The sequence below is a fragment of the Centruroides sculpturatus genome, unplaced genomic scaffold (genome assembly GCF_000671375.1).
Source record: "Centruroides sculpturatus isolate CEXI.00-Female unplaced genomic scaffold, Cexi_2.0 scaffold459, whole genome shotgun sequence".
Taxonomy (NCBI): Eukaryota; Metazoa; Arthropoda; class Arachnida; order Scorpiones; family Buthidae; genus Centruroides; species Centruroides sculpturatus.
The window spans coordinates 405,717-414,480 of record NW_019384631.1 but is presented as its reverse complement, the minus strand read 5'-3'; positions in this window follow the sequence as shown (position 1 = coordinate 414,480).

Sequence of the window (8,764 nt, the reverse complement as noted above, 5' to 3'; positions counted from 1 at the left end):
AACACTTTCGATGTCTATTATTTTACCCGTACAATAAGTAATAAAAATTTTTAAAAAATTATTTGATTACCTGATCGATTTTTTTCGTTCGGCGCATAAGTTTGTTTTTTTTTTATTTAAAAAAAATTTTTTTCTCATATGGATATTGAAAACCCTAAATTCGTGGACCGGATGACCGAGCGGTCATGGTGGCAGCCTACTTCTTTGGGAGATCCGGGATCGATCCGGACGGGTCGAAAAAATTCCCAGGAATTTTTCGGAGTAGTCCGTCCGGATATGTCGGGCCACGTCCCTCGCCATCCGACAGCCCCATTGTGGGCTTGGCCGAACCCATAATAGGCTTGCTAGAAGAGGCCCTCTTAGTGGCCACAGGGCGGAAAGAGTTTAAAAAACAACCTTAATTCGTGTTATAAATCCTGAATCGTGCGTAATCCTGAGTTCGGGAAGGCTCATCGTACGAGGGTGATGGGTCCCGGTGGCACTAAGCCTTTTTACTAAACCCGTTTTTTGATTCGTCCAGGCCGCAACGGGGCGGCCGGACAGTGAGGGATGTGACTCGACATATACGGACGGATCATCCCGAAAAATTTCTGGGGTTTTTCGACTCGTCCGGATTCGATTTCGGGTTCCCCAGAGCGATAAGGCTGCAACCCTAACAGCTCGTTGAGGGGGCGAATAGAAAGTGAGGGACGAGACCATTTTCGGGACAGACCGACCGTGAAAAAATTCTGAGGTTGTCGACTCGGACTCAAACCCGGAACCATCGAGAAGCAGGCTGACGCCTAACGAAACGTATCCGACGTATTTTATGTCCGTTATTACAAATGCAATTTAATTTCAAATGGGCTTTGTTTCACCGCACTCCAGATTGTCTCGCAAGTCAGGTACTGTACTTCATATAGGATTTATGTTTTGTGAATCCATCAGAATTTTCTGATGATCCAGCAACAAGTGAAACACCCAATAATGATAATAAGAATCGTCGCAGTAATTAAAAAATTGTTGATAAATATACAGTAGAGTATCACAAAGTTCAAATGCATTTTATAAGTTAAAAGAAGAGCATAGAGCTATAATGAATTTAATTTTTTTGTATAAACTTTTAAGAATTATAAAAATTAAAATTATAATTTTGTATTACAAGTTTCCACCGTCGTTCCCTTCAAATCTAACTCCGTTTTCTATCTTTCCTCGTATCTTCTTCTTATTCTAAGATAGTGTTCGAGCATATCCTAACAATATGTGAATTAATTATAGCAGCTCGTGTCCGTGAGGACGAGTAAAAGATTCGTGCAACGATCTGTCGAAATCCCACTCTTTATAGACAGAGATGACGAAATTCACCCAAAAATTCGAACTTTTTTAATATTAAATTATAGTCTCTCATTTTTCTTTGCAGAATGGATAACTTCAAAGAATTGAAGAAGTGGCAAACTCGGACCATGCCGAGCCCGAGGATGGCACCTCGTGTAATACGGGTATTTCCGAAAGATGGGGAGGAAGAATCACCTATACCCGACGTCAAACGGGTGGTCGTCGTAACTCCGGACGTTGTCTCTCCTCCATTATCTGCAGCGGCGATACCCCAAAGTTCTGGAATGGACGGTAGAGACACGGTCTGAGACGGGACTCGACAGAAAGCAGTCCAAAGAATTGATGGAAAAATTTGTCGAGCGTATAAGGCTTTGGTGGAATAGGTTATTTTGCTGCTGAAAAACATAAACCTTTTTTCTGCCAAGTCTTTTTGCACAGATTTCAATTCTCTACCAAATGTGACATAGCCACTCGGAAGCGATCTTTAACTGTTCAAAGATTTATCGATTATTTATCGAAAGTTGCGCATTTTAGATTAATTTCTAATTGTTTCTAGGCACGTAAAAAGAAAGTTTAAAAAACGTTCTCTTATTGTTGGATGCAAGTTTTGCATTCGTAGATTCAACCGACTGCAGATCAAAAATACAGTAGACCCCCCTATAACGCGCTTTCATATAATGCGTATTCGTATATCGCGGTGAAAAAATTGCGACCGTATTCGTATAAAGATGCTAAAAGAGACTCGTAAAATGCGGTAAAACGTCATCGCCGACTCGTGTCGCGACAGGATTGATCGAATCTGGACCAATAGTGGACGAGCAATCGAACTACTTACAAGCTACGGAGTTTAGGCGGGTAAGTTGAGTTTACTATCGTCTGTACAGTATATAGGCCTAAATTAGGTACTGTAAGTCTAATACAGTACTGTAATTTTATACATTTCTTGTGAAAAAAACATTTCTTATTTAATGGCCATAAAAATTATTTTTTCGCAGAAAAATAACTTATCAGAAAATGCGCATTAATTAAATCATTAATTTTATGGAAGAAAATCTTTCAAACAGCCGTAGTCAGTAAACTGCACACGTGCCGGGCTGTGATTGGCTCATGTATTTAAGGATTCCTAAAACGCGAAATTCTTATAAAGCGGAACGTATCTACCGCGTTATAGGTAGGTCTATTGTATTAATTAAAGAAAATATCCAGAAAGTTCCAAAAAGTAAAGGTGAAATTTCTGTATATTTTTAAGTGTTGTGTTTTATTATAAGCGTTTCTTTCCTTACCGAGAAGCAATCTGTAAGATTGAAAACAGTTCTTTTAGAGAGCCTATATCTTTCAATACACATTTGATCGTCAAACTTTTCAGTACGATTGGATTGACACAAATTAATCGTCTGTTGGTGAAATAGGAGGTAATAATAATAATACACGCGCTGATAAATTGTTCAATAAAGGTATTTAGGATACAAATGACATCAGCAAAACTGTACAAAGTAGAAGTTAAATTGACTAAAAGTAAATAATGAAAATGGAGGAAAACCTCTTGCAGAGATTCCTAAATAGAAAAAAAAACACATGAAAAAAGCCGCATAAAAATTGCTCACACGGAAAAATGTTCACACAGAAAAATGTGTGCATAAAAGTTCTTGCATTCATAATGTTATAAAAAAATAAAATCTAAATTATATAAATTCTAGAAGTGAAATCCACAAAAGAAGTTTAGTGAGGACGTATTGAATTTCTTCTTAACTCTGTGAGCTCTAAGAAAGATTTGTTTTTTAATAGCGAACCCATTATGGATTCGACAAAGCCCACAATAAGGCTGTCGGGCGGTTAGAAACGGACCAATTCCAAAAAATTTTTTGGCGTTTTTCTCGGGGGATCTATCCAGATACGTCGAAACCCGTTCCTCATCACTTGGCCATTCCATCATGGGGCTGCCCGACCATTTAATAATATATTCTAATTGAATTGTGATTGCAACATCAGCATTTATTTTCCATCTCAAAGAATCAATTCTACTGTTTATAAAGAAAATTCAAAAACACAAATTGTAAGCGATTACAAATGTATTGTTCCTCGATGAGTTTTGGGACTCGTTGTATCTTATTTTAAAATATTTGAATTTATAATTTTTTTTCTACTTATTACATTTTTTTAAATAAAGTCTTTTATTTGTTTCCTCTTTTTCTTTATCACAATAAATATATATATTATCAATAAAATTCCAATCGTTTATATTTTGACGTTTTTTGGGCTATTATTATTATCGGTTAGAGTAATACGGTAATTCAAATTGTAGGAGTAAGAGGAATGGCTGAGACACGTGGTGGTGGTTGTGGTTGTGGTGAAGAAGGAGGACGACGTGGTGGGGACGATTATGATGATGTTGCCAGGTTTGTTCTTTTATGGGAAAATAAATCTTGTATTTAGTATCAAATCGGAAAAGATCGGAGATTAATATTAGATCGGAAAAAAAAATTACACGCGAATAAAAGTTAACGCAAGATCAATTGGAAAAATCAAGTGAAACAGTAACTTGGCATATTTGGCGCACGTAAAATGTATTTATCACAAATTAATTTGTAATATGATAAATACATGTTAATAATAATAATAATAAATATAAATACAGTGGTACCTCAGGATACGAACGCCCCAGCATACGAAATTTTCAGGATACGACATGAAATTTGAACATAATTTTGCCCCACGGTACGAACAAAAACTCGCCATACGACGTTACATTAGTTCGAAGCGCCATTTTTTATTTACTTCTGTTCATTGGTCTCAGTCTGTTTGCTTCGTCGGGGAAGGATCTCGCTCGATAAAGGACATCTTGAGGTATTATCAGAAAGTGACTGATTTTATTGAAAAGAAACATCCCGAAAAGGTTCCCATTAGCAGTATTGCTGCTCGGAGTAATGACATTTGCCTATGTCATTTTAGAAACATTTTAAAAAGTAGGCAAAGCCAAATCTTTTTGGATAGATATTTTACCAATAAGTTATTGTTACATTATGTTATGTAAGTTAAGTTTTAGTATCATTTCCCTTCTCCCTTTCCTCCGTCGCCAGTTTACCTTTGAGGATAGATGTCGATGGAGGTGTAAAGTGCAAATATAACTACATTTTTTGGTTAAATTTACCTTAGGTAGCCAATATGGTGGCTCGTTTCTGATACCAGCAAACAAAAGAAAGGAAACAGTGGGGATGCACGTTCTAACCTAACCTAACCTATTCTTACACTACTCATACACCTTATATAATACAGCCAAATTTATTATAACACTTGTATTAAATAATATATACAAAAGAATAGGAGCAGCAACAAAAAAGAAAATAATTTACAAAAGAAATCCAACAGTTTACCAAATGTTAAGAACAGACAAAGACGAGGTAGACGGAAACCTTCTGCCCGGAGTATACAGTGTTCCAATAACAGATAAAAGGCGACAGAAAGAGCTGTTTTACATTGGAGCAACAGGGAGATCGCTCAAAGAAAGAATGATAGAGCACAAACGAAACATACGAAATGAGCAGCCAGTCACAGCGCTAGCGACATACATCCTAGCAGACCCTACAGAAGTTAAAGCAGAGTGGGATAAGGCAAAGTTAGTACAAAAAATTCACGACAAAAGGCATCTCAAATACGCAGAGGCGTGGCATATTTGTAAAAATAGTCAAGAAGGACAAGCAATTAACTTTAGAGAAGCAAGTAAAATATCGGAAGCATGGAGATCGAGCTTAATATAACGGAGCGAAATAATAGAAATAGCAAGACGAATTTTGGAAAAGCATGCATAGGAAAGGTGCAATCGGGCTACACGTGCATTATTATTAGTGATTTTATGGTTATATTTAGCATTGTTGTCTTTATTTATGTTAGGTTCATATATGTATGGTTGATGTATCGTATTAGTGGTTATTGGTAGTATTCTTTATTTTTAACGGTAAACAAACGGCACGATTCTGCGCAATAAGAGTTTGTTTAAATAGCGTTCCAAAACGCATTTATCGTTTTTATGAATTCGCCAAGATTCGATTTTCGTTGGTTCGTTCTTGAAAAAGGGCATTAAAGATGTCCGAAAACGTTTGAAGTGTTATAATAAATTTGGCTGTATTATATAAGGTGTATGAGTAGTGTAATTATTACGATATACAGTCTACGAAGAGACTAACCTATTCTAATAAATTACCATAATTATTACCAACCAAATTATTAGAATAGGTTAGGTTAGGTTAGAACGTGCATCCCCACTGTTTCCTTTCTTTTGTTTGCTGGAATCAGAGATGAACCACTATTTTGGCTACCTAAGGTAAATCTAACCCATTTTTTTTTAATCAACTATTATTCTATTATGGTTATTTATACATTTACAACTACAAAACACATTTTTCAGTGTTTTCCTTACTAAAGTTATTTTTTTTCAATGTACTACTTAGCTTTAATTTGAGTGTTTTTTTTGGTGTTGGAACGAATTATTTGGTTTTACATGTAATCGTATGGGGAAAAATGATTCACCTTACGACATTTTCATGATACGATCTCAGTTTCAGAACGAATTAATTTCGTATCCTGAGGTACCACTGTAAATTAATTTTAATTAGTTTGAATCAGGGATCTAATTCCAGTCTCAAGAGTCAAGGGAAGCACCAGTCTTTGCTTTCAGGTTTATTATTTTTTTTAATTAAATACAGTGGGTGATCGGTTAACGAACATAATCCGTTCCCAGGCTTTGTTCGCTATCTGAATTGTTCGTTAACCGATTATCGATTTACCATAGGTTTTAAAGGAAATTTAATTAATTCGTTCTGGAGACTCCCCGAAATAAAAAATATATACTTTCTTACTACGTTTATTTATACATAATAATAAAAATACATACGTACACAGTCTTGCATTTTTATTAGTCATGTTTTTTCAGTTTGAAAGGGTTAAAGAATCTGTTTAATGTTGATTGCTTTTCTCTCTTCTTCAGGATTTTTCGTAAGTAATTAATAGCATTGCAATTGTAGAAATCCCCAAGCTTCAACCTGGTTTGGATGCCATTATAAGACCGTTGTTCTGACATCCTCACACTTCAAAAGATCTTTAATAACAGATATTGGCATTAATCCTCTTTTTCAGAAGAAAACATATCTCGCTGAGTTTCTTGGTGTTCTTCATTAAAGAGTTCATGGCATTCTTCTGTCGTCAGATCCGTTTCAGGTTCCATTATGAACTCTTTGATGTTCTATATTTCTCAGATGTGATTTTTGTTACTCGTTTAGCTGCTTGAGTCTTTTTGATCATACAGTATTTTCCTTAAAAAAATGAACTGTGGCCTACTGTAGACTTATAATGCCATACTGCCCAGCAACATTAGGCATCTTCTGCCAACTCTCTACCTTTGCTATTATATTCTCACCTTAAAAAAAAAAAAAAAAAAAAAAACAGACACAAAACTTAATGAGCGCCTACCTGACAGTCTCACGAATACATAAAAGAATTATTTTCTCATAAAAATAAAATGCTGGAATTATAAGAGGGAGTTTTAAAGTTCGGAGGAATACTATCCGATCGGTATATACCGGCTTGAGCGTAGATTTCGACATCTCCCACACTTCGAAAAGTTTCGAATTGTTGCCCAAAGACAAGGAAAGTCCAATCGGTATTCGTTATTTTACGTCGCTTCTTGTGTTTGTTCTGTGGGGTGTTCGTTATTCGATCACGTGTTCGTTGTTCGAACATAAAAATCTTTCGCAAAAGTGTTCGTTATCCGATTTGTTCGTTGTCCGATCTGTTCGTTAACCGATCACCCACGGTACAGCTATATTGTCATATTGTGATTGTAATTATTTCATTTTTGTGTTATTATATTTTTAACCCAAAGTGTTTCTTGTGACCAGTTAGAATAAAAGAAGAAAAAAAAACAAAATCGGATGTAAAGAAAACATTTATTTTGATGCACTTTTTGTAGTAAATTTTATTTTTGGATTTTCTAATAGTTCTTTGTTGTTTTATATAATCTTACAGTAACAAAATACTGTATTATTTTTTCATCATCTTGCAATATGAAGGTAATAATGTCTTGCAGTATTTCAGGACAATATTTACAAATTTATCATCTGGGGCCTTAGTCTCGAGTTTTTTGTGTTACAACTCCCAACGTGTTGAAGGTGTCACGTGGTACCATCTCACACACTGACGTCAAATTGGTAGTCTCGAGTTCTAACTCACGTGCTTTCCCATCTCACCATGCGAGTTGCTACTCACGTTGAGTCGAGCATGTGAGATCGCTACACGAAAGTAAAAATGGCTGACGGATACGCAATTCTTATCGCTATCGAAGAGTTAGAAAGAGCCGAAAGACGTTGTTTGAGAAGGCAACGAATTTTTCGACCACGAGTAGATGACATTTCTTTTCGTGTCAAGTCAATACTAATAAAAAAAACTTTAATTCATAATTGATAAATGTATACAGCAAATTTTTCTAAAAATAAAAAGAAGTATCTAATTCATCGAAAAAGAGTATTAAAATGATAGTAAATTATATGTATAGATTATTAAAAGCATAGACACTACATTAAGATTATTTATTAATCAGAAGTGTTAAGTTCTGATTAATAAATAATCTTAATAGACAAAACAATTTAAGAAATAGATCAAGGAAGAAAACTATATGAAGAAAGGATTAAGTTTAAATACATTTTCCATTACATAACGGATTTTTTAGGTTCAACACACGCAATTAATTTTTCAAGTAATTCTCTCCACAAAGCGAATTGTCTTTTTCTTGTAAATTCGTTGTCGAATTTTCCGCTGTTCATTTTCTTATTATTTTCTATATATGTTACTAATATTTCTTTTTGTTCTTCGCTTATTTTTTAAAATAAAACATTCGAGGTTTTCATTTTGTTTCTGCGTACTATATTGCCACAAGACAACTTTTAACTGTAGCACGTGTAAACTAATTTGCGTTGATTTGTTTACAACTTGTTACAGTTAAGTTGATTGGTCGAATCATTATAGTCGCAAACCCAGATGCATTGTAAATAATCCCATCATGCTTATCGACAAACGTAAACAAGTGAAAATGACCTACTTCCGCTTGCCTTTCGAGTTCACTCGAAGGGTCTAACTCGAGACTACCGATTATGTGAGTCATAGTAACACAAGTGAGTTCGATGACGGCAGTTCGAGTACAACACGAAAAACTCGAGACTAAGGGCCCTGGATGATATTTTCCTTGGAGTAATTCAATTTGAATTTCTACATAGTCTACCATCTGTTGCCTTCACAATATCATATACTTTCATGCTGGGATATATTAGCCCCAAAAGAATGCTATCTTGTCCTGCTTTAGTTAGATCATCTACATCTCATATCATTTCTGCTTGGCAGTCACTACAAACTGATTTCATCAAAGAGTGGACACAACTTAAGTTGAAAATTCAACTTTTTTGTT